This window comes from Ornithorhynchus anatinus, chromosome 9 (assembly GCF_004115215.2).
Source record: "Ornithorhynchus anatinus isolate Pmale09 chromosome 9, mOrnAna1.pri.v4, whole genome shotgun sequence".
Taxonomy (NCBI): domain Eukaryota; kingdom Metazoa; phylum Chordata; class Mammalia; order Monotremata; family Ornithorhynchidae; genus Ornithorhynchus; species Ornithorhynchus anatinus.
In genome coordinates, this window is record NC_041736.1 from 34,789,178 (window position 1) to 34,811,251 (window position 22,074).

The following is a 22,074-nucleotide window of genomic DNA, read 5'->3' on the forward strand; positions in this document are numbered from 1 at the left end:
CTCAGCCTGGCTATGGGAGGGTAGGTAAGCTGGATCCAAACTGAGGCCTGAGCTCCAACTTGGATTCTCTTTTGACTGGATCCTGATGAACAGAGACACACAGAAGTCAGCCAAAACTTTCTGAGGTGGTGGGGCAATGACAATAGTTATAATACTGATGACAATAGTAATAATAATAATAATTGAGTACTGACTGTGTCCTGTGTTTGATTTACAGAGAAGCCATGAACTTTTTTTTTAATGGTATTTGTTAAGCATTTACTATGTGCCAGGCACCGTTATAAGCTCGGGGTAGATACAAGGTAATCAGATTGGACACAGTCTGTGTCCCACGTGGGGTTCACAGTCTCAATCCCCATTTTACAGATGAAATAACTGAGGCACAGAGAAGTTAAGTGACCTTGGGGTCGTTTGAATGGGAAAACACAAACTGAGCTTCAGGCTCATATCTCCTCCTGCCTCCAGGATTTCTCCACCTGGATGTCTGCCTGCCACCTAAAACTCAACGTGTCCAAAACTGAGCTCCTTATCTTCCCTCCCAAACCCTCTCCTCTCCCTGACTTCCCTCCTTCCCATCTCACAGGCCCGCAACCTTGGTATCATCCTTGACTCGGCTCTCTCATTCACCCCACACATCCAATCCATCACCAACACCTGCCAGTCTCACCTGCACAATATCCGCCCTTTCCTTTCCATCCAAACAGCTATTGTACTGGTACAAACTCTCATAATATCCCGGCTGGATTATTGTGTCAGCCTTCTCTCTGACCTCCCTTTCTCCTGTCTCTCCCCACTCCAGTCTATTCTTCATTCCACTGCCCGGATCATCTTCCTGCAGAAACGCTCTGGGCATGTCACTCCCCTCCTTAAAAACCTCCAGTGATTGCCCATCAACCTCCGCATGAAACAGAAACTTCTCACTCTGGGCTTCAAGGCTCTCCATCACCTCGCCCCCTTCTACCTCTCCTCCCTTATCTCTTTCTACTGCCCACCCCGAACGCTCTGCTCCTCTGCCGCTCACCTCCTCACTGTCCCCCGTTCATGCCTATCCCGCCGTCGACCTCTGGCCCACGTCCTACCGCGGTCCTGGAATGCCCTCCCTCCTCACCTCCGCCACACTAACTCTCTTCCCCTCTTCAAAGTCCTACTGAGAGCTCACCTTCTCCAAGAGGCCTTCCCAGACTGAGCTTCCCCTTTTCCCTCTGCTTCCTCTCTGCTCCCCCTCCGCCCTTTCCCCCCTTAACCTCCCCTCAGCTAAGTCCCCTTTCCCTCTGATCCTCCCCCTCTCCCTTCCCCTCCCCTCAGCACTGTGCTCATTTGTATATATTTTTATTACCCTATTTATTTTGTTAATGAGGTGTACATCCCCTTGATTCTATTTATTGTGACTTTGTTGTCGTTTCTCTCCGTCTGTCTCCCCCGATTAGACTGTAAGCACGTCATTGGGCAGGGATCATCTCTATCTGTTGCTGAATTGTATATTCCAAGAGCTTAGTACAGTGCTCTGCACATAGTATGCACTCAATAAATACTATTGAATGAATGAATGAACGAACCAGTGGATATATTTTCCACCTTTCCAATCCTTAATCTCCCCTTGCCTCCACAAAGGGGTGTCTTGTGCCTGACAATTTATGAGACACCACTGCCTTTATGGCTTCTCTTCTTGAAGCTCTAACAGCCGGAGGAGACCAGGCCTCATCCATTCTTGAATTATTTCTCCCTTCACTAATTTTCTCCCTCTTTTTCTCTTTCAGATTCTCTTTTCTCCTCTACCTCCCTCTTTTCCTCTCTCCCTTTATTCTTTGTATTTCTCTCTCCCTTTTTTCCCCTTCTCTCCCTGCTCTTCCCTGATCCTCTCTCTTCACCTGACCCTATCTCTCTTCCTTTTCTTTTTTTTCCCGATGGTATTTGTTAAGCACTTGGTGTGTGTGAAACACTGTTATAAGCACTGGGGTAGCTACAAGTTAATTGGGTTGGACATAGTCCTTGTCCCGTTTGGGGCTCCCCGTTTAAGTAGAAGGGAGAACAGGAGAACTGAGGAACCGAGAAGTGAAGTAACTTGATCAAGGTCACACAGCAAGCATATGGCAGACTTGGGATTAGAACCCAGATCCTCTGACTCCCAGATGTGTGCTCTTCACTAGGCCATGCTGCTTCTCTTCTTTTTTCCTTCCCCTTTTCCCCTCCTTCTCCTCCCCCTGCCCTTGTTCTTCTCACTTTTCCCCCTCTCCTTCTCTCTCATAGTTCAGAGGTGAAGTAGCATGGCCTAGTGGAATGAGCCCGAGCCTGGGAGTCAGAAGACCTGGGTTCTAATGCTGGCTCCGTCAGGTTCCCACTGTGTGACCTTGGGCAAGTCATTTCACTTCTCTGTGGCTCAGTTCCCTCATCTGCAAATTGGGGATTTAATACCTGTTCTTCCTCCTGCTTAGACCGTGAGGCCCCTGTGGGACCTGATGATCTTGTATCTACTCCCAGTGCTTAGTACAGTGCTTGGCTCATAGTAAGCACTTACCAAATACCACAATTATGATTACTATTAGAAGAGCATTCCTGATGGTTAGAGAGAAAGTTCCTTGGCTGTTGGCTCATTTTCTCTCTTTACTGCTGATTTTGTGGGGGTGAACTTGAGCCGGGCTGGAAGGGAAGTGACCGGCACAGTCCCATCCGCTAAGCAAATATTAGTTCATGACCAAAGGTCAGTTTTCTGGGTTTCTGTTCCAGGCCTTCAGGTGCCTTGGAAATAAATGGGTGGTTATACCCCAAGAAAAAAACAAGGAGCAGAGTGTGAGTATTATACTTGTCAGTCAATCGTATTTGCTGAGTGCTTGCATGCAGAGCACTGTAGAAAGCACTGGGGAGAGTGCAAAATTGCAATATAACAAACACATTCCCTACCCCCAACAAGCTTACAGTCTAGAGGGGGAGACAGACATGAATATAAATAAATTACAGATATGTAGATAAGTGCTATGGGGCTGGGAGAAGGGATGAATAAAGGGAGCAAGTCAGGGTGACGCAGAAGAGAGTGGGAGAAGAGGAAAGGAGGGCTTAGTCGGGGAAGGCCTCTTGGAGGAGATGTGCCTTCAGTAAGGCTTTGAAGAGGGTGAGGGAAATTGTCAGATATGAGGAAGGAGGTCATTCTAGGCCAGAGGCAGAACATGGGCTAGGGGTCGGTGGTGAGATAGATGAGACTGAGGTGCAGGAAAAGGTTAGCATTAGAGGAGCGAATTGCGCTGCCTGGGTAGGAGAGTAGCGAGGTGATGTGGACAATACTATGAACCAGCCAAACTCTCAAAAATAATGGCTCTTTCTTGGAGGGCTGTAGGAAATCCAGAAAGTGTTTAATATTAGGGACACCCAACACAATTATCAATCAATCTGTGGTGTTTTGGGGGCTCTTACTTGCTGCACAGCTTGGGAGAGTACAAAACCACACAGTTGCTAGACGTGTTCCCTGCACTAAAGGAGTTTACAGACTAGGGATTATTTAAATATAATTATTTATAAGTCTATACAGGATCAATGATATCTGATTGGAGGAAGAACTTGGAGAGACATTTAAGGTTCTCTAGGTTGTTTTTGTTCTTCACTCCTGGAGGCTGAATCCAGGCTATTCCTCTGGTGGGAAAACTGGGCATATTTCCCCATGATCCCTCCCTCCCCGTCACCTTTTGAGTGTACATCAGCTTTGTGGAAAGCGCACAGACCCACGTCAGAATTTTATTCCTACCTCTGCCACTTGCCTACTGTGTGAGCTTGGGCAAGTCACTTGACTTCTCTGGGCTTAAGTTCCCTCATTCATAAAATGGGGTTTCAATGCCTAGTCTCCCCCCGACTTACATTGTGAGCACTTTGTGGGACCTGATGATCTTGTAGGCTTCAAGGCTCTACATCACCTTGCCCCTTCCTACCTCTCCTCCCTTCTCTCTTTCTACCGCCCACCCCGCACGCTCCGCTCCTCCGCCACCCACCTCCTCACCGTCCCCCATTCTCGCCTATCCCACCGTCGACCCCCGGGCCACGTCCTCCCGCGGTCCTGAAATGCCCTCCCTCCTCACCTCCGCCAAACTGATTCTCTTCCCCTCTTCAAAACCCTACTTAAAACTCACCTCCTCCAAGAGGCGTTCCCAGACTGAGCTCCTCTTCTCCCTCTACTCCCTCTACCACCCCCCTTCCCCTCTCCGCAGCTAAACCCTCTTTTCCCCCCCATCTCCCTCTGCTCCTCCCCCTCTCCCTTCCCATCCCCTCAGCACTGTACTCGTCCGCTCAACTGTATATTTCCATTACCCTATTTATTTTGTTAATGAATTGTACATTGCCTTGATTCTATTTAGTTGCCATTGTTTTTACGAGATGTTCTTCCCCTCGACTCTATTTATCGCCATTGTTCTCATCTGTCCGTCTCCCCCGATTAGACCGTAAGCCCGTCAAACGGCAGGGACTGTCTCTATCTGTTGCCGACGTGTTCATTCCAAGCGTTTAGTACAGTGCTCTGCACATAGTAAGCGCTCAATAAATACTATTGAATGAATGAATGAATCTTGTATCTACCCCAGTGCTTAGTATAGTGCTAATCACCATATTATAGTGATTATTATCCTTCCTGGAGGCCAGAGAGGGGATGAATTTGACTAGAAACTGCCCTTGGTTCATTTTTGATCATCCTATTAGCCTTAGCCAACAGCTTCATATTTCTCTTCCCTCCAAACATACATTGTGATGTGTGAAAGCAAGATCTATTCATTTTGAATTTACAGTAGGTCCCCAGATTGGCTAATATAATTCCTAAAAAGCAAGGCCAAATTTAGAAGAAAGGATCATGGTTTTCAAGCTAAAGTGAGGGTATCAGGGGCAACTATATAAGAATAAGAGCTTGTAGTAGTATTAATAATAATAACTAATTATGGTATTTATTAAGCACTTACTCTGTGTCCAGCACTGTTCTAAGTGCTGGGGTAGATACAAGTTAATCAGATTGGTCCCAGCTTTGTCCCACATGGGGCTCACAGTCTAAGTAGGAGGGACAACAGGGATCGAATTCCCATTTGACAGTTGAGAAAACCGAGGCACCGAGAAGTTAATTGACTTGTCCATGGTCACTCACACCATGCGTGTGGCAGAGCTGGGATTCGAACCCAAGCCCTCTGACTCCCCAGACCACGCTCTTTCCATTAGGCCGAGCGGCTCCTTCGGTCCCAAGGCTGATGGTGAGAATGTATCCTTGAGTTTAAGGGTCACTGAGAGAGAATCTCCGGTATGCTTGCACAATGGGCCCTTGAAAAGACAGCAGTGTGCCTTTTCTGGCTCCTTGCCACTTGGGGTGAGCTCAGACATCAATGGGCAAGATGTGTTTACGTCATAGCATGATCTCGGGGCAAAAGTTATTTCTTCCCTTAGGGTCTGAACGGTTATTTTGCATCGCTTGTGTGAGCTGCATCTGGCGCCATCATCTTTGGTGGTCAGAGCGATCACAGACTGAACCATGGGTCAGTTGTGCCTTTCCTTCTCTCTCCCTCCTCCTCCATCCCACCTTCCCCCATCTCTCCTCCTCCCTCTGTTTTCTATGGTATTTATTAAGCACTTACTGTGTGTTAAGCTCTGTTCTAAGTACTGGGGTTGATACAAAGTAATACAAGGTATGTCTCTATCTCTTTTGGGGCATGGGTTCTCATTTCCTCAATTGTGTTTTGAGGATACAGCAGTTCTCTTTGCAGCATTGGGGGAATCAAATGAATGTGGGTAGCATTTTATTTTTTTGTTAGCACCCCAGTTGGTTATCATTTACTTTTTAATCTTTTAGATCCATGAATTGAAAGTTTTGAAGTGAAAAATGAATTAGCTAATGAAATGCTTTGAGGCACAAAGTAATTGAGAAATATTATTTGTTTAAGCTTGCTTAGGTTTTTTTTCTATGTGTTTTTTTCTAAATGGATATCTATATGTACTCAGAAGACTTGGGGATGGTTAAAAATGAAACAAACAGAATTACGTAACTATGAATATCTGTTCTCCCCTGCTGGATTAAATTTCTTGAGGCCAGGAATAGTATGTTCCACTGTGCTGTACTCTCCCAAGTGCTCAATACAGTGCTCTGCACCAAGTAAACACTCAATATTGATTGATTGATGAATGTTATCCATTCTTTTAACCTTAAAAGAAATTCCACCATTAAGTCAAAGCAGCTTAGGGCAGACAAGAAGGCTTATTGTAACTGAGGGATAATAGATTAGAAAACTCTGAGCTAAGGAAAGTTCACCCTACTTCCTAAAGCTGGTACTTATTTTTGTATCATTTTTTCACTCCGGTCCACCTTTGCTGAGATGAATCGATCGATCTTTGAAAATAATGGGAAACAATTGAAAACCAAAGCTATTTCCCCTAAATTGCTTTAACTTCTGATTCTCTGACACCTGATATTTCTAAAGCGACATTATTCCTGGTGACAAATTGATCTCACCCTTATGAAACCAGATCATCCTCTCATCTAGAAATGTCTTTCAATGGGTAACTTACAGAATTGCCCTTTCTTCAGTTTCCTAGGAGATCAATCAATGAAGCAGTGGTATCTAGTGGTATAGAGAAGCAGCACTGAGAGTCAGAGGTCATGGGTTCTAATCCCAGCTCTGCCACTTTTTTGCTGTGTGACCTTGGGTAAGCCACTTAACTTCTCTGTGTCTCCATTATGTCATCTGTAAAATGGGAACTAAGACTGTGAGCCCTCTGTGGGACAACCTGATTACCTTGTGTCTACCCCAGTGCTTAGAACAATGCTTGACACATAGTAAGAGCTTAACAAATACTATTATTATTATTATAATCATCTATTGAACACTTACAGTGTACAGATCACCATACTAAGCTCTTGGGAGAGTGAGGTAAAACAGAGGTATTAGCCACATTCCCTGCCCTCAAGGAGTTCACAGCCTAGTGGGAAAAACTGACAGCTAACAATTTATTAAAGGAAAAATTGGTTGGCTGAGTTGAGCCTCTGCTGATCTCAGGGGTGCTAGGGGGCAGTTAAGGACTGTCCATGTCCAAAGAAAGAAAGGAGGAGAGTTGTTCAGGAAGGAGAGAGAGTGGGGAGGAGAGGGGAGAGGAGAAAAGAGAAGTCTGGGGGGGGGTGGGAAGAGGAGAGAAGAGAAGGGAAGGGGGGAGAAGAGGAAAAGAAGGGAGAGGGGAGAAGAGGTGGAGGAGGGAGAAGAGAAGGGGAGGGGAGAAGGGAAGAGGAGAGAAGAGGGAGAGACCAGAGAAGATGGGGAGAGGAGAGAAGGAGAAAGGGGAGAAGAGAAAGGAGGAGGGGGGAGAGGGAAGAAGAGGGAGAAAAGGGGGGAGGGGAGGAAGGGGGCAAAAGCAACCTGGGGCTACCGCAACCCGGGCTACAAGAGTCCCTCCACCATGGTTCAGGCAGTGGAACCAATCAACCAATGAATCATGCTTTATTGAGCACCTATATAGTCCTAAGTGCTTGGGCGAGTATAGTATAAGAGAGCTGGTAGACACGTTCCCTGCCCACAGTGACCTTATAGTCTAGAGGGGGAGAAAAATGATATCTAAACACTTACCGTGTGCCAGGTGCTGTACTAAGCAATGGGATAGATACAGGCTAATCAGGTTGAACACAGTCCCTGTCTTTTAAATGGGGCTCAGAGCCATAATCCTCATTTTACAGATGAGGTAACTGAGACAGAAAGTGAAGTGACTTGTCCTAGGTCACCGAGCAGAAAGGCTTTTCATCTTCACTTTCCCAGTGGTTGACACCCTGCCACTGGACCCCAGTCAGGATCAGCACTCAGGATGGCACAGACTGATTGGTACCAAGTGATGCTTACTTCACCCCTCTTGATATTCTGCCTCATTTCATTCCTTTCTCCCTTTCCATATATTTTTTCTTTCTTTCTCTCTCAAATTCCCCTTTTTCCCCTTCCTCTCCTTCCATTCTCTCTCTCTCCTTCCCTTCTTCCCCTGCACCCTCCAAATACTTCTGACTCTACTCCTCTTTGTCTCCACTTGACACTGGCGACCAGCTTTCTGATCCCCCTATCTTTATATCAAGCTTCTTACAATTGGAAAGCTTCTTTTTGGATGAAGCTGGAGTCATTTAAGTGTAGGAAAGCCCCTCTTTTTCAGGATGCCTGTCTTACTCCTAGAGTCCCTGTTGCTGAAATTAGTTATTGAGATGTCAGGGTTGGCTACTGAAAAAGCATTTGAGGAGGAAAGCCCCATTCTGTTTTCCCAGAGAAGACCATTCAGAATATGTAGTTTCAGTTATGAGAACTCTTCACCTCACTGTGTATCTGCCTGCCTCTGGCCAATGGATACCTCTGGATTGGGGATGGTCAGTCAATCGTATTTATTTTGTGCAGAGCCCTGTACTAAACACTGGAAAGAGTACACTAGAACAGTAAACAGACACTTTCCCTGCCCACAGTGAGCTTACAGTCGAGAGGGGGAGACAGATATTAAATTATGGATTTGTATGTTAGTGCTGAGGGGCTGGGAAGGGGGATGAGTAAAGGAAGCAAGTCAGGGCAACCCAGAAGGGGATGGGAGAAGAGGAAAGGAGGGTTTAGTCAGGGAAGGCCTCCTGGAGGAGATATGCCTTCAATAAGCGTTTGAAGGTGGGGAGAGTAATGAGTAATTATCTGTCGGATATGAGGAGAGAGGGTATTTCAGGCCAGTGGCAGGGAGTGGGCTAGAGGTCGGCAGAGCGATAGACGAGAACGAGGTACAGTGAAATTTGGCCATGTGGACCAAGGTGGCCCAGAATTACGAGGAGGGGAAAACTCGATGATCTCATGCTTTCCGGAAAGACCTGGAGGTTCATTTAGTTCAGCCCCCTGCACTGAAGCAGGGTTGACCTAAATCATTTCTGACTGATGGATGTTTGTCCTCTTTTAGACAGTTCCCTGGGAGGGTGAGTTTAGTCTTTGTTGGCAGCAGGATGAAATGGTTCACAAGCAGAGTTGCTTAGCAGTTAGAACAAGGGACTGTGAGTCAGAAGGACTTGGGTTCTGATCCTGACCCAGCCATTTGTCTGTTATATGACCCTGGACAAGTCGCTTCACTTCTCTGTGTCGGTTACCTCATCTGTAAAATGGAGGTTCATAATGTGGGATATGGGCTGTGTCCAACCTGATTACCTTATATATCTACCCAGAGCTTAGAACAGTGATTTGCCATAGCAAGTGCTTAACAAATACCTTAAAAAAAAGCTCTCATGCTCAGGAAATTCTTTCTTGTGTCTAACGTGACCCAACCCTCCTGTATTTTAAGCTCATTTCATCTTATTGAAAATAGTTGGTGAGTATTCTTCCTAAGGGTAAGCCAAAACTTCTGCTTCTTGAAGACTGTTCTTGTTATTTTTCTGTTTCTCTTCTTAAAGTTTAATAATCTCAGTTCCAGTTACATTTCTCCATTGCTCCAGGCTCTTAACCCGTTAATCTTTTTCGTAGATTTTGGGTCCTTTCCTAGTTCCCCATGGTCTACTAATGTTGTGAAATCGCTATCTAGACTGGCAGGTGGTTAATATATGGAAATGTTTCCCAAGGCGACTTGTGCAGGTTAAAATATCAATAGTGTCAAGAGGGAATTGGTTAACTTCATGGGCCAGCGAGCCATAATGGTGTATTAGCAGGAAGAAGTGGGAGATTAATCAAAGGTATTTACTGAGCACTTACTATGTGCAGAGCATTGTACTAAGCACATGGGAGAATACAGTGCAACAGAATGCGCAGACACGTTCCCCGCCCATGAAAAGCTTACAGTTAGAAGGGCAGGTGCCAGGTTGATGCTCCTTAACTACTGCGAAGTTGTCAAGGAGTTCCTTCAAATTATCTGTTGCTCCTGTCTGTAACCAAATATTGTCTGGATGGACCAGGAATTTTATGTCTATGCTTGTGTGGCTGATTGTGTTCACATGGAGAAAGAGAGACCCAGAGAGAATCAATGTTTTGAAGTAACTCAGTCAGTAGGTGGCCAAAAGAGGATTGAGGGTCATGGACTGTGGACTTCCTTGGTGCACTTCTTTGTACCAATGCTCTTCACTGAAGCAGCGTGTCCTAGTGGATGGAGCATGGGCCTGGGAATCAAAAGGCCCTGGGTTCTAATTCTGCCTCCGCCACTCATCTGCTGTGACCTTGGGCAAGTCACTTCACTTCTGTAGGCCTCAGCCCCCTCATCTGCAAAATGGGGATGAAAAATGTGAACCACATGTGGGACAAGGACAGTGTCCAACTTGATTAGCTTGTATCTACCCCAGTCCTTGACATATAGTAAGCACTTACCAAATACCATCATCATCATTATTGCATTATCATGCTGCCCCTCTCAATGCTTTATTCCTGACAGGGATCATTCCTAGTTGCTTGGCTCCAGGGCTAGATTGGAAGTTCCTGGAGGACATTAACAGCACCTCTGAGAGGAGAGGACAGTGCTCTGCTCTCCATAAACACTTCTGAGTGAGCAAAAATTGCAGTGCTAACATCTTAGATATTCTTGGGCCTAGGCTCTTTTCAAGTTGGTGTTAATTCAGTCTCTTACTTCCCCAGTGAGCATTGTGATCATCAGATGTTCCTGTCTGGCGGGTGGATATAAGTGGTTAATTTTGATCCAGATGGCCCATCACATCCTCAGATATGCTGGGCGTTCTGACAGCAATGTAGATGTCTGATTTTGTTTTTTCTATGGTATTTGTTAAACAGTTACTATGTGCCAGGAAAGGTACTAAGTGCTGGGGTAGATACAAGCTAATCAGGTTGGAAACAGTCCATCTCCCACATGGGGCTCACAGTGTTAATCCCCATTTTACAGATTAGGTCACTGTGGCACTGAGAATTTAAATGCCTCATGGTCACACAGAAGACAGGTGGCCGAAGCAGAATTAGAACCCAGGTCCTTCTGACTCCCAGGCTTGTGCTCTATCCACTAGGCCAGGTTGGGAAGTTCCAATTTTCCTAGCTGTTGTTATTCTGGATTTTTTTTTTGTGGGAAACTTCCTCTGCCTACATACCCCTAGTTCTTTCATGCACAATTTATAACTTCCTTACTCTTTTGTAGCCAGCAATTAAACTGTCTTTTATGTCTGCTTAGATGATCTGCCTGGAGGCAAGTGGCTGGATTAGTGACCTTTGAAGGGTCTTTCCAACCGTATGATTCTAAGAAAGTAATTGAGGCTTAGGGGGTAAGTTGTATTTTTTTCACATGGACATAGTTATATGAATTGCCCAAATTGTTGCACATAAGACTAGGTCAACAGTTGAAATAAAAGTCATTTTTGGTAGGGGGAAAGAGAACAAGAGTCACCTATAACCTTTTAAAAAAGACGTTCAACACAAGAAACATTGGAAGAGCCTTCTTTGAATTAAAAACGAAGAATTACAATAGACCGGCCAGTCTTTAGGCACTCTCTAGGAGAGTTGGCAGAGCGGGTTGTATGAATTAAATTCAGCATGAAGGGATTAAAGGGAGAGAGAAGATAAGAAATCGACAGCAGCCTGAACAGTTCGGCAGACGCCGGGAATGTTCATCTGTGATTATATCCCCATAGGTTTTCAGCGATTTCGTTTGACTGATTTCCCCTCGGCACTTTAAGAGTCCGTTGTGGTCATAAACTGTTCACTTATCTGCCGTAGACACTGGTTTGATTAAATCAGGTCTTGGAGTGCAGCTTGGGTTTTTTTGTTTTTTTTTTAAATTTGAGGTGTGGTAAAGGCTTTTCAATTGCAGCCTTTGAGAACCTTTGGAGGAAGGGGAAATACACACCTCCTTTGGCTGCTTTCTGCAGCCCCAGGTGATGGATCAATTTCTCTAAGCTAGGGCTGGGTTTGCAGGAGACCAACACTTCCTTCTGCTTTCTACTTTAATCCATCAGCTATATTAAGTGCTTACTGTATGCACAGTGCTGTGTGGCCTAGTGGATAGAACACGGGCCTGGATGTCAGAAGGACCTAGGTTCTAATTCTGCTTCGGCCACCTGTCTTCTGTGTGACCTTGAACAAGTCACTTTGCTTCTCTGTGCTTCAGTACCTCATCTGTAAAATGGGGATTAAGACTGTGAGCCTCATGTGGGAAAGGGAGGGTGTCCAACCCAATTACCTCCTATCTACCCCAGCACTTAGTACCTTTCCTGGCACACAGTAACTGTTTAACAAACCTGCTTTAGAATTGCAGACCAAAGACGTTGGGAAAACACTTTGCACAAAGTGCTCAATAAATACCATTGATTGGATGAAGATGAGGATATTGCCTCTGTCTCTCAACTTCATTTTGAGACTCTAGGGAAGAAAAGATACACAGGAGCTAATTTAGTAAAGCTTCTCCCTCCCTTCCCGGACCAACTCCCACTAGGGAAGCAGCATGGTGTAGTAGCTAGGGCATGAGCCTGGGAGTGAGAAAGTCGTGGGTTCTAATCTTAGCTCTGCTGCTTATCTGCTGTGTAACCTTGGGCAAGTCACTTCACTTCTCTGTGCCTCAGTGACCTCATTTGTAAAATGGGGAGTGAGATGGTGAGCCCTACATGGGACAAGGACTGTGTCCAACCCAATTTGCTTGTAATGATAATAAAAATGATCGTATTTGTTAAGTACTTACTATGTGCCAAGCACTGTTGTATCCACCCCAGTGCTTAGTACAGTGCCTGGCATATAGTAAGTGCTTTACAAATACCGTAACTATTTGCTATGTATTATTATTGTCGGTCCCTACTTCACCACATCACTAAAATCCACCCTTTCCTCTCCTTTCAAACTGCTACCATGTTAATACAATCCTGCCTGGATTGCTACCTCAACCTCCTTTCTGACCCCCCGGCCTCCTGCGCCTCCCCACTGCAGTCCATATTCCACTTTGCTTCCCAGATCGTTTTTCTACAAAAACGTTCAGGACACGTCACCCCACTCCTCAAAAACTCCAGTGTTTGCCCATTCACCTCCACACTGAACAAAAACTCCTCACCATTGGCTTTAAAGCAGTCCACCACTTTGCCCCCTCTTCCTCACCTCACTTCTCTCCTTCTACAATCCAGCTCACACACTTTGCTCCTCTAATGTTAACCTTCTCATTGTGCCTTGAGTCAGTCTCGCCTATCTTGCTGCCGACCCCTTGCCCACGTCCCTCCTCTGGCCTGGAATGCCCTCCCTCCTCAAATCTGACAAATTACTCTCCCTGCCTTCAAAGTCTTATTGAAGGCTCATCTCCTCCAGGAGGTCTTCCCTGACTAAACCTTCACTCTTCCTCTTCTCCCACTCCCTTCTGCATCATCCTGACTTGCTCCCTCTGTTCTTCCACCCTCCCAGTCCCACAGCACTTATGTACATATCTGTAATTTATTTATGTATATTAATGTCTGTTTCCCCCATTCTAGACTGTAAACTCATTGTGGGTAGGGAATGTGTCTGTTTATTGTTGTATTGCACACAGTAAGTGTCCAATAAATATGACTGAATGGAAGTATTGTACTCTCCCTAGTGCTTAGTACAGTGCTCTGCACAAAGTAAACACTCAATAAATATGACTGAGTGAATGAATTGTGTATTTGTTAAGCATTTACTATGTGCCAGGCACTGTACTAAACACTTGGGTGGTTACCAGCAAATCGAGCCGGACACTGTCGCTGTCCCACGTAGGGCTCACTATCTCACTCCCCATTTTACAGAGGCACAGAGAAGTGAAGTGACTTGCCCAAGGTCACACAGCAGGCAAGTGGTGGAGCTGGTATTTGAACCCAGGTACTCTGAGTCGCAGGCCCATGCTGTATCCTCTAAGCCATGATTCTTCTTTCACTCTGGGCTGGGAACATGTCTACTAACTCTGTTGTATTGTAATAATAATAATTGTGGGGTTTGTTAAGCACTTTCTATGTACCAGTCCAGGAACTAAGTGTTAGGGTAGATAACAAGCTAATCAGGTTGGATGCAGTGCATGTGCCACATGGGGCTCACAGTCTTAATTCCCATTTTACAGATGAGAGAATTGAGGCACAGGGAAGTGGACTGCCCCAAGATCACACAGCAGATACGTGGCAGAGCCAGGATTAGAATACACAATAAATTCCATGATTAGCTAAAGTGCAGAAACTTCTCATTCACCATTAAGCCTTGAATGCCTTCCAGTTGTCACAATATCTAGTTTCCCCATTGATAGAGTTTTGAATTGAGTATCGCCCTAGGGGAGTTTCTGTTATGCAGATGGTTTGGGTTCTAGTCAAGTCCAGCCCTCATGGCTTTCTCCTGTTCTTGGAAGTCACCAGTGGGTCACTGTAGAAAGCTTTTAGCAAAAGGGAGAGGCCAAGGAATTTACAAATCCACTTGATCATCCTGCAGAGAAAGCAGTTCCCACGTTAAAGCAAGGGAGACTGACCATCATTGTCATCCTTGGATTTTTATTTGTGCATCCACAGTCTTGGTACTGTCCACCTCCACATCAAACAGAAACTGCTTATCTTGGCTTTAAAGCACTCAGTCACCTTGCCCCCTCCTTCCTCACCTCGGTACTCTCCTACTAAAACCCAACCCACACGCTTTGCTCCTCCAATGCCAACCTCCTCACTGTACCTCGATCTTGTCTATCTCACCACCGACCTCTCACCCACCTCTGCCTCTGGCCTGGAACCATCCCTCCTCATAGTCAGCAGACCATTCATTCATTCAATCATATTTATTCAACCCTTACTGTGTGCAGAGCACTGTACTAAGAGCTGGGGAAAGTACAATGCACCAATAAACAGTGACATTCCCTGCCAACAACAGTTCCCTTCCCCTGCCACCCGCCCTTTCAAAACCTTATTGAAGACACATCTCCAAGAGGCCTTCCCTGACTAAGCCCTCTTTTCCTTTTTTCAACTCCCTTCTGCATCACCCTGACTTGCCCTCTTTATTGATCCCCCCTCCCAGTCCCACAGCACCTATGGACATATCTCTAATTTATTTATATCACTGTCTCTCCCACTAGACGGTAGGCTCCTTGTGGACAGGGAATGGCTTGTTTATTGTTTTACTGTACTCTCCCAATTGCTTAGTACAGTGCTCTGCATATAGTAAGTGCTCAATCAATATAATTGACTGACTAGGACATGATACTAGGTGCTTAGTAGTTTCCTGCATTTTGGTTCGATTCAGCCCTTGGTCCCCCAGGAGCTCCTATTTCTTTGCTTCAGACAGTCTGTAGATCACTTGGGAAAGACTTTTCTTGAAGCTGTGATCCAGACTAGCATGGCAAGTGGCTTGGGTGAATGCATTTGCTTTCCCCAAGGGGCAGTCAGCCTTTGTGACCCCTGGAAATGATAATGCCGATTGAAATGGTTGTAAACCATCAGGTGATTTTATCTTTTTCTTTTTTTTAATGACATATAAGTGCTTACTATGTGCCAGGCACTGTACTAAGCACTAGAGTAGATATCAACTAATCATGTTGGACACGGTCCATGCCCCACATGGGGCTCACAGTCTTAATCCCCATTTTACAGATGAGGTAACTGAGACAGAGAGAAGATAAATTACTTGCCCAAGGTTACACAGCAGATGAGTGGCAGAGCTAGCATTAGAACCCAGATCCTTCTGACTCCTGGGCCCATGCTTCTCACCTAACTGTTGCTGGGCAAACTTTTATGGGCAGGGAACGTGTCTGCTAATCCTATAATACTCTCCCGAGCATTTAGTAGGTCGCACTTAGTAAGTGCTCAATAAATACCACTGGTTGATTAATTAAGGCCAAGCAAGTAGCTTCAGGAGGTTTATGGATTTAGGAGAAGCAGCATGGTGTAGTGGATAGAGCACAAGCCTGGGAGTCAGAAGGTCATGGGTTCTAATTCCAGCTCCACCACTTGTCTGCTGTGTGACCTTGGGCAAGTCACTCCACTGTTTTGTCCCTGTTACCTCATCTATAAAATGTGGATTCAGACTACAAGCCCAACATGGGACAGGGACAGGTCCAACTCGATTTGCTTGTATCCATCCCAGAGGTTAGTATTTTGCCTGGCACATAGTAAGCTCTTAACACATACTGTTATTGTTAGGAGAGAAGTGAATTTATGGACTTAGAAGAGGTCTGACCCCTTGGAGGTGGCGGTGAAGTTCAGCAGTCAGACTCTCTGTGTCCCGGTCAGTAGAGTAGCAGTGACATTAGCTGGCAATCGTTGAAATTCCAACACAGTTTTCCGAGCCTGCAAAACCAGGCTTCAGCTGGGGAGAAGGACTCTCTGACTTCCAGCCTTCTTCTGAATGCTTAAAGCAGACTTAGGAGCGACGTGCCCTGAACTCAGTGGGTGCCCCGCGTTGAACAGATGTTTTTTCATCTCGGCATAAACACTGTACTCTTTCGCAGTTCCAGAATAAATGAAGCCATTCTTATTGTAAATAAGCAAATAGAGGCTCTCCCACCAACTACGAAAGGCAAAGGGAAGACTCTAAACCTCCCAGATTCTAAACGAAACGAGCTCTCGCTGAGATGACGGCTTCAGAAGCAGCCGAGTTTTAAAAAACTGTAGCTGGTGATTTCATCATTGATATTTATCGAGCGCTTACTGTGAGCAGAAGCCTGTACTGAGCGCTTGAGAGAGTACAATACAGTGGAGTTGGGAGACGCGTTCCCTGTCCACAATGATACATAAATATTAATTTTAGGAAAGTAACGGGCACAGTTGAATAGGAACTCAAATAAGGAGATCAGCCAAAGGGGAGGCAGAAGCGGTGCTATAATGGGAGAAGGGCTGAAAACTCATCTTGAATCAACCATCATCTGAAAAGATGAGATAATCGAGAAAGAAGGAGCAGCTCCCACCCCCCAATCCCCACGGTTTTGCCTGTCCAGGTGCACTGTACTTTCTCCAGCGCTTAGTACAGTGCTTTGCACACAGTAAGCGCTCAATAAATACAACTGAATGAAAATTTGGATACTAGAAGTGTCACACATAGTAAGCGCTTAACAAATACCATCACTATTATTATTACTACCTTTTTGAGAATCACTGCTCCCCAGTTGGGCTAACTCTCCTAGTTCTAACCTGGCTTCATTTCCCAGTTTGGTAAGCTTATTCTAGGGGAGTTTTCTGGGGGATGAGTTTATTTTCTGGGGGAGGGGAGAAGGCGAGGGGGAGGAGGGAAGAACGAAGGAAATGAGGCAACCTCTTTCCTCTCTCTGACTCAACCACCTCACCAAATGTTTACAGTGTGCAGCCAGCCTGGGGCATTTGGAGTTGGGGTCAGACTTCCCTGCCGCCGGTGGTGGTTGTCTGGCTTCTTTAGACCAGGGTAGCTTCCCCCCGACTTTTTCCCAATTCCCTTCCCGAGGCTTTCGGAGCTCACAGAAAATAAGGTGACTTTCAACCCCAGGGGACCAATGTAGCGTTTCTCCTGACTTTGCCACTGGGAACGAACCGTTGCTTCGTCCCATCCACGGTTGACACTGGCCTGGGATTGCTGCTGCCAATGCCGGAGCGATAAAAAAAAAACCGAATCAGAACCCTGCTCTGTCCATCCTCAACCTCAAAGGACTATTTTCGAGGGGTCCCACTGCCCTCCTACCCCCATCTGGGGAGTGACTTAGGAATTCAAAGGTAAGATGTGGACCCCAGAAAGCTTTATTCAGGATTCTTTTGAAGGTAATTGTTTGCTTTCTTTGCCCCCCCCCCCCCCCCCCCCGCCGGTTGTTCTCCCTTTCTAAATAACGAGATCAAGTTTTAAAGACAATGTGGAGCCCCCAAAAATCCAGTTTGGGATTCAAGTGGCTTTTGGCTTTTCAAGGGGAGGGAACGGACCCGGTTTAACCTAGGCTTAGTAGTGGCAGAGAAGATGCTTAAAGTTAATAGCCATTCATTTGTTCAGTCGTGTTTATTTAGCACTTGCTCTGCGCAGAGCACTGTACTGAACGGTTGACCTTAGCATAGTCCCGAGCGTGCTTTCAGCATTCTTGATTTTCCAGGGATTTCTCTTTTCTTTGTGTTTAGTTCTGTCCCGTCTCCTGCCTCCCATTTCTGCTTTAAATTAACCCTCTGGTTGCCTGCTTTTTGATGCCTGCAGAATGGGTCATTTCCTCTCTGGCTTTTCAAATCGCTACACCTCCGCTTAGCCTTTTAGCTTTCTTTGTCAGGGGAAAGTCTGCAGCCTGTAATCACCGGCTCTGACCCCCAGGCCTGCGGGATAAGGATCTGTTCTGAAATCCATTCTGGGTCATATTGAAGTAATTTACTGGTTTCAACTTTGGGAGTCTCTGAACGGTCTGCAGCTGGCTGACATTCCAGCCCGCTTAGCCTCTTTTCGATGGGCCTGAAACCTCTTCCAGGATCTGATTCTTTAGCTCGGTGAAAGCGGCTGACTAAACTGAAGCCGGTCCTGGGCGTGGAGGGATAATAATAATGATTATGTTATTTGTTAAACGCTTACTCTGTGCCGGGCACTGTACTTAGCGCTGGGGTGGATACAAGCAAATTGAGTTGGACACAGTCCCTGACCCACATGGGGTTCACAGTTTCCATCCCCATTTTACAGGTGAGGGAAGTGAGGCCCGGAGAAGTGAAGTGACTGGCCCGAGGTCACCTAGCAAGCGAGTGGCGGAGCGGGCATTAGAACCCATGACCTTTTTACTCCCAGGCCTGTGCTCTATCCACTAGGCCGTGCTTCTGTTGCCTCTCCTTTTCAACTTACACACCCCCAATCTCTTTCCTGTTAGCGTGGGATACTGAGGCAGGGAGCCCCAAATCCTTTGCAACCCCCTGGTTAGTTAACCCCCTGGTTGATTACTGTGGTCACCACTAGCTCATCTCCCTACCTTCATTGTGGTGTTTGTGAAGCACTTATTACGGGCTAAGCGCTGGGGTAGATACAAGATTTTTTTTAATAGTCTTTGTTAAGCACTTACTGTGTGTGTCAAACCCTATTCTAAGCGTTATCAGGATAGACACAGACCCTGTCCCATTTGGGGGCTCACAGTGGTGAAAGAACAGGTATCGAATCCCCATTTTACAGATGAGAAAACCGAGGCACAGAGATAGTAAGTAATTTGCCTGAGGTTACACAGCAGGCAGTGGCAGAGTCTGCATTAGAACCCAGATCTCCCGACTTCTAGGTCCATACTCTTTCCACTAGTCCACACTGCTTTTCCACCCTATCTCTCTCCTATAATAATAATTACGATATTTGTTAAGCACTTACTGCGTCCCTAGCAGTGTTCTAAGTGCTGCGGTAGATACAAGGAACAGGTTGTCCCACGTGGGGCTCACGGTCTTAATCCCCATTTTACAGATGAGGTAACTGAGGCACAGAGAAGTTAAGTGGCTTGCCCAAGATCACAGAGCAGACAAGTGGCAGAGCCAGGATTAGAACCCATGTCCTCTGACTCCCAAGCTTGTGCTCTTTCCACTAAGCCACGCTGCTTCCTATGAGCCCTCACTCCCTAAGCCCTTAGATACTCATCCCATTACCTCTCCTCACAGCCCTTTGTGTTCATACCTTTATATCTGTTTGCTTCCCCTACCTGGAATTTATTTTAATATCTGCCTTTGCGACTAGATTGTTCACTCTTGGAGGGCCAGGAACCCGTGACCAACTCTGTTATACCCTCTCAAGTGCTTAGTACAGTGCTCAACACCCAGTCAGTGCTCAGTTAATACCACTGACTGATACCATTACTGATACCTTTAGCATTGACTGATTGAATGAGCCAGGCATATTCTTGGCAGTAGGCAAGGAGCTTTTCTAGGCTTCAACCTGACCCACTCAGTGGAGATGTGAACATTTACTTGCAGGAATGATCCAGGAGGGATTTAAGGGCAGCTGAAGAGGGGATAGAGGAGGGCAATTACATACAAATTGAGGAAGCGGGAAATTAGAAAGATACAACTGGTAAAGACCAGCACAGCAAAAGACAAATAATCCATCGTATTAATTGCTTATTGTGTGCAGAACATTGTACTAAACTCTTGGGAGAGAACAGTATAACGGAGTTGGTAGACGCGTTCCCTGCCCACAAGGAGTTTACAGTCTAGAGACCGAATAAGTAAATGAATGAGAGGCAGCATGGCCTAGTGGATAGAGCATGGGTCTGGGAGTCAGAAGTAATAATAATTATAGTATTTGTTAAGCACTTACGATGTTCCAGGCACTGTACTGGGTTCTAATCCCGGCTCTCCCACTTTGTCTGCTGTGTGACCTTGGGCAAGTCACTTTCATTCATTCATTCAATAGTATTTATTGAACGCTTACTATGTGCAGAGCACTGTACTAAGCGCTTGGAATGTACAACTTTACTTCTCTGGGCCTCACTTACCTCATCTGTAAAAGGGGGATTTAGACTGAGAACCCTATTAGCTTGTATCTACCGCAGTGTTTAGTACGGTGCCTGGCACATAGTAAGCACTTAATGAATACCATAAAAACGCACCTAACGAAGACCATAAATAAATAAGCTGCAGTTCAGTCAGTGGTAGTGAGCACTTACCAGGTGTAGAGCGTGGTAGAGTAGGTATAGACTACCCCTGGCTTCAGGCGGTTTACAGACTACGGGGGGAAAGGGACATTGAAATGCATTACAGATGGAGATGTGTCTAAGTGCCTTGAGGCCACCGTGAAAGTCAATGGCTGAATGTAAAAAAGCGCTAAATGTGGCTGTTGGGATGGCAGGACCTGGGGTAGTGGCGATGGTCATCCCTCCTCCTGATGAGCCACCAGGACCACCAGCGGATCTGGGTTCTAATCCTGACTCTGCCTCTTGACTGTTGTGTGACCTTGGACAAATCACTTGGGTGCTCTGTGGCTCCTCTGTAAAATGGGAATTCAGTATCTGTCTCCCTCCCACGTAGACTGTGAGCCCTATATAATAACGATGGTATTTGTTAAGCGCTTACTATGTGCCAGGCACTGTACCAAGCGCTGGGGTAGAACCAAGCAAATTGGGTTGGACACAGTCCCTGTTCCACATAGGGCTCCTAGTCTTAATCCCCATTTTAAAGATGAGGGAAGCGAAGCAGAGAGAAGTTAAGTGACTTGCCCGAGGTCACACAGACAAGCGGCAGAGCCGGGATTAGAACGCATGACCTTCTTACTCTCAGGCCCATGCTGTTTCTCACACTAAGGTCTTCTTTCTCCAGCTGCACTGAGCCACTCAGTAAGTGGCACCAGCATTTTCATAACCAAAGTGAGCGATGCATGAGGAGCCACCCTTGGTGGTATGTTAAGGTTGACTCACCAGTGCCTGATTTGCTTAATACCTCCGAGAGTGCAGGTCTGTGGTCTACTGGAAGCTTGTTTTGGACAGGGAACGTGTCCAGCCACTCTATTATATTGTACTTTCTCTAGCGCTTAGTAAAGCGCTCTCCACAAGACAATGAATACGATTGATTATCGAAAGTTAACCTCTACTTTTTAGTGTCTGAAGGAGTTACCTTTCTGAGACCTAAGGATCCTACTCTGTTGTGCGCTTTGAAGGGCTATGAAATTATTGCTGAGGATTGGAAGTAAAGGAAATGGATTTTAAACAAGAAGAGATGGGTGGGTGAAAGTGCTATAAATACAACAACAAAAAAAATCAGATGGACTTGAAATCTACAGCTTGTAAAAGGCTGAAAGCTGGGTTTTGCTGAGCATTTCTCAGCATTCGATTTATCCCTTGGTAGTTATCCGGTTTACCCAGCCCTCAGTTTTTCGAATAATCAGTTATGTAGTTGGTTTCGAGAAATTAAATGAAATTTTGGCAAACAAGGATCACTATTGAGATGTATGTTTGTTTTTCAGTTGATGACCTAAACTGGTCTTGGTTCCAAATAGTTTGAATAATAAGCTTTTCTCTTCTCCAGTCCATTGTTCCTTCCCCTGTGGACAGGGAAGCTCTGGCTTCAGAACTTACTTAGGGAGGACTGTGAAGAGCAGCATGGCCTAGTGGAAAGAGCATAGACCTGGGATTCAGCGGACCTGGGTTCTAACCCCGGTTCCACCAATTGTCTTCTGTGTGACTTGGGCAAGTCACTTAATTTCTCAGTGCCTTGGTTAGCTCATCCGTAATGTGAGAATTGAGCCTGGGAGCCTGGTGTGGGACATGAACTGTGTCCAACCTGATCATTCATTCATTCATTCAGTCGTATTTATT

At 45.8% G+C, this 22,074-nt stretch overlaps 1 protein-coding gene across 1 annotated transcript in view; it reads left to right on the forward strand.

Moving 5' to 3' along the window:
• EVA1A (eva-1 homolog A, regulator of programmed cell death) overlaps positions 1 to 22,074 on the forward strand; it is a 274,987-nt gene that overhangs the window by 198,202 nt on the left and 54,711 nt on the right. The window lies entirely within an intron of this gene.